The sequence below is a fragment of the Elephantulus edwardii genome, unplaced genomic scaffold, assembly GCF_000299155.1.
Source record: "Elephantulus edwardii isolate Elephantulus edwardi_28Jun2011 unplaced genomic scaffold, EleEdw1.0 scaffold00166, whole genome shotgun sequence".
In the NCBI taxonomy this organism is placed as follows: domain Eukaryota; kingdom Metazoa; phylum Chordata; class Mammalia; order Macroscelidea; family Macroscelididae; genus Elephantulus; species Elephantulus edwardii.
In genome coordinates this window covers 2,296,419-2,300,988 of record NW_006399916.1, presented here as the reverse complement: position 1 = coordinate 2,300,988, position 4,570 = coordinate 2,296,419, and positions in this window count along the sequence as shown.

The following is a 4,570-nucleotide window of genomic DNA, read 5'->3' as shown; positions in this document are numbered from 1 at the left end:
AGAGTAATATATCATATGGTCATCTGACTCAAAATGCCCCATGCCAGTCCATCTCATCTTTCCAATGCCTAATATGTCAATATTTATGCGTTCCATTTCTTTCTTAACATTTTCTAATTTTCCTACGTTTATGGTTCTCACATTCCATATTCCAATTACTGGGGTCTGCTTACAACTGTTTCTCCTCCTTTGTATTTCCATACTTGAAAGTTTTATTTAGGTTGCCCTTTCTGTTAGTCTGCGTGTGTTCTGTTGTGCATAGGGTTTCAGAGGCCTGCTATTTTAGAAGTGGGTGGCCAATCCTTCTTCCTAGTCTGTCTTAATCTGAATGTTCAGAATTAGAGGAGTATCTGACAGACAAGCAATTTGTGGAGCAGTGAAAGATAAATCCCTCATTGTGGAGTTAAGCATTAGTTACAGTGTTGACCCCACCCTTAGCCCAGTTCCTTGACCCACTTACTTCCCAGCTCCATCCTCCACCAAGTCCCTTCAGAAAATATCTTCCATTGTCCAACCCATGATCTGACAGCTTGTATCTGAAGCTTTCTTGACTTCTGTGATTTCAAACATGTCAACTGCTGACTTTTTTTTTTCTTTTCACCACTCTGTTAAGTTTAGTTGTACTCTCTACAAGGGAAGGTGACGTGTCCTGTAGAACTCCTGTGTAGATTATGTTTTCCTTCGTGGCCCGAAGGCTGCAGGCCCGAGGGCCCTACGGCTTTCCTCTGTACCTGCAATATGCCTCTTCACTATTATCTGAGGTGACTTCCACTGGTCCGCTGCTTCCAGGCTTCCTCTCTGCCCAGGTGTGCACTCTCCGTGTCCCCCCAGCATCTCTTCCTGATGGCTTTTCCTCTGTACCTGCAAATAAATACATAAAATACAATGTATATCATTGAAAGTAAAATATGGTTGATATAATTGGGATTGGGATTATATCTATAAATCACTTTGGGAATTATTGTCATTTTCATGCTAAGTCTTCTATTCACAAGGAAGGAAAGTTCTTCCATTCTTGTAATTGTCATTTTAAACTCAACTCAATGCCTTGCTATTGAGTTAAAGTGATAGCTGACTCTCCAGTGGATTTTGGGAGGCTTTAAATCTCACGGGATGAGATTCCTCACTATTCTCCCTTAAAATTGATGGTCAATTAGAATCAGTGCAGCTCTATAGAAACTATGCCATAAATTCTCTTTCAGTTTCTTTAAATAATGGTCTGTAGGCTCCTTTTTATATGCCTTTTACACCTGGATTTTATGGGTTTGGTTGTTATGGTAAATGAAGACATCAAGTCAAAGATTTTTTTATTTTTCTGAGTTCTCTTTATTTGTATGGAGGGATCACACTACTTTTCTTTTTTAAATTGTGATTTGGGTGAGGGATTAGAAAGAAAATGGGTTTTTTATTTAACCAAACAAAATTCATGCTATTTTTAGAACATTAATCATGATGCTCACTAATTTTAGTAAGTTGATCTTGTATCCTGCCAATCTTTCAATAGATTCTAGTAGGGTTTGTTTATTCCTCCTACCCCCAGTCTCTGCGATTATCTATTTATGTATGTTGTTGTTATTGTTAAGTGCCATTGAGCTCAACAGCTATGAACTCTGCTCTATCCTGTGCTAGCCTCATCACCTATGACAATTTTAACCGCATTACTCCAGTCACTGAGTCAATCCATTTTATCCAGGGTCTTCCTCTCTTACACTGTCCCTCCACCCTCCCAAGCTTGATGTCCCTCTCCAAGGACTGATCCCTCCTTGCAACATGTTAAAAATGTGTCAGGCAGAGCCTCAGAATCCTTGCCTCCAAGAAGCAGCCTAGTTTCACCCTCTGCAAGACCAACTTGTTTTGTTCTTCTAGCAGTCCATGGTGTATATCAGTACCCTTCTCCATTATCATAACTCAAAAAAAGATGGAAGGAGTATACAGAGTCACTGTACCAAAAAAAATGGCTGGCATAGAATTTCATGAAGCAATGTATGATTAAGATGATGAAGGAGGAAGTTCAATCTTCTCTGAAGGAATTGGCAAAACCCACACCCCTAAGAATGGGCACCGTATCAGTTGACATATTTCAACATCAAGTTGTGTCAAGAAATTTGAAAGACAACCACCTGGCCAATTGACTGGAAGAGATCCAGATTTGTTCCCAATCTAAAAAAGATGACCGGGCAGTGTATGAAAATTATTGAACAATATCATTAATATAGCATGCAAGCAAGATCCTTCTGAAAATTAGCCAAAAAGTGACTGGAAGAGCACATCTACAGAGAACTGCCAGATGTGCAGGCTCAGTTTAGAAGAGGCCATGATACTAGGGACATTATAGCTAATGTTAGATGGATCTTGGCTGAAAGCAGAGACTACCAGAGGAACGTCTATCTGTGGGTCATTGACTATGCAAGGGAATTTGCATAGTTGTGGACCACAACAAACTGGCTAACTCTGAAGAGGAACAGGAATCCCAGAATAGTTGATTGTGCTCATGCAAAATCTATACTTGGACTAGGAGACAGTCATCAGAACAGAGCAAAGAAACACTGCCCTTGTCAAAAGCAGGAAAGTTGTAGGCTGGGCATGCATCCTATCTCCATACTTTTTAAATCTATATGCAGAATAGATCATCCAGGAGGCTGGGTTCTATGAGGAGGAATGTGGCATCAGAAGACTCAACAACAATCTGTGTTATATAGATGACACAATCTGGCTTGCCAAAACTGAGGAGGACCTGAATCACTTACTGCAGAAGGAGCAAGTGAAGGACTGCAGCCTTCAATATAGATTAAAGCTCAATATCAAGAAAACAGATTCTCACCATTGGGTTGATCAGCAACGTTCTTTCTCTAGGATTATTTAATTTGTAAACTGAAATATACTTACTACATCTTTCTTGCCAATCTGGATATCTTATTTTCATTTCTCATTGTTCTAGATAGAACTTCCATCGTGGTATTTCATAGGAGTAATGATAGAATACCGTGCCTATTTCCTGAAATACTTTCACTCACTGCCATTGAGAATAGTATGGGCTCATTTCCATTTTGTTTATTTATGCAGTGGATTACAGTTATTGCTTTTCTAATATTGAACCGACTTTAGAGAACTAGGTCTAAAGTTAGACCATATTCTTGGTCTGAATCCTTCTTCGTAGTTACATTTAGGTGCTGTCAAATTGACTATGACTAAAAGTAACACTATAAACAACAGATCTGAACCCAGTCTTTCTTTTGTAATCTTCATCATCTCTGACACACTTGAGTCAATTATTTTAGCCATTATGTCAATCCATCCTTTTGGTGATCTGCTCCTTCCCAAGAAATAGTTTCTCCTAGCCACATGTCCAAAGTATGAGGGACAAAGTTTAATAATTTTGCCTCTAAGAAGCACTCTGACTGCATTTCCCTCAAGAATATCCGTTTGTTCTTTTGACAGTTTATGGAATAGTCATTATTTTTCTCCAAAACCAAAACTTAAAGGTATCAATTCATCTTCTGTCATCCTTATTCATTGTCAATCTCTCGGATTCATAGCAAGTGACAAAAGAGAATGGCCTGAATTAGGCTCACCTTAGTCTTCAAACTGACATCATTGCTCTTTAATATTTTGGACATGTCCTTACAATAAACTTACCCAATGCCTCACATCTGATCACCTGACTGCTGGTACCAAGGATTTGTATTTCCAAGCAAGATGAAATCAGATATAATATCAGTCCTTTCAACATCTATTATGATGTTGCCTATTGGCCCAGTGGTGAGGACTTTTGTTTTCTTGATGTTGAGATGCAATCCATACCAAAGTCTGTAGTCATTGATCTTCTGCAGCAACTGTTTCAAGTTGTACTAACTCAGCATCCAGATTGTGCCATCTGCATAACATAGGTTGTTTATGAGTCTTCCTCCAATTCTAAAGACATATTTCTCTTCACAGAGTTCAACTTCATAAATTATTTGCTCAGCATACAGATTGAATAAGTATGGAGAAAAGACACATCCTTAACCATATCCTTCCTGATTTAAAACCATAGTGTTTATTCCCTTGCTCCATTCAGAAAATAGCTTCTTGGTCTAAGTATAGATTTCATAAGAGCATAATTAAATGGTCTAATATTACTATTCTTCTCAATGTTAGCCATAGATGATCCACACAGTCAAATGCCTTTGTATAGTCAATAAGCTCAAATATACTTTCTTCCGTTATTCTTTTATTTCAGCCAGGATCCATCTGACATCCACAGTCATATCTCTGGTTCCATAGCCTCTTCTAAACCCAACTTGGACCTCTGTCAGTTCTCTGTCCATGTAATGTTCTAAAAATTTTTGGATGATCTTCAGCAATATTTTCCTTGCATGTGATATTAATGATATTGTTCTATAATTTCCACATTCTGCTGAGTCACGTTTCTTGGGAATGGGAACAAATATGAATCTCCTTCAGTCTGTTCGCCAGGAAGCTGTCCTTCAGATTTCCTAGCATAGACTGGTGAATATGCCCAAGGCTACATTTGTTAGTCAACTAATTTACATATTGTTGTTGTTGTTGTTGTTGTTGTTATGTGCCGTCG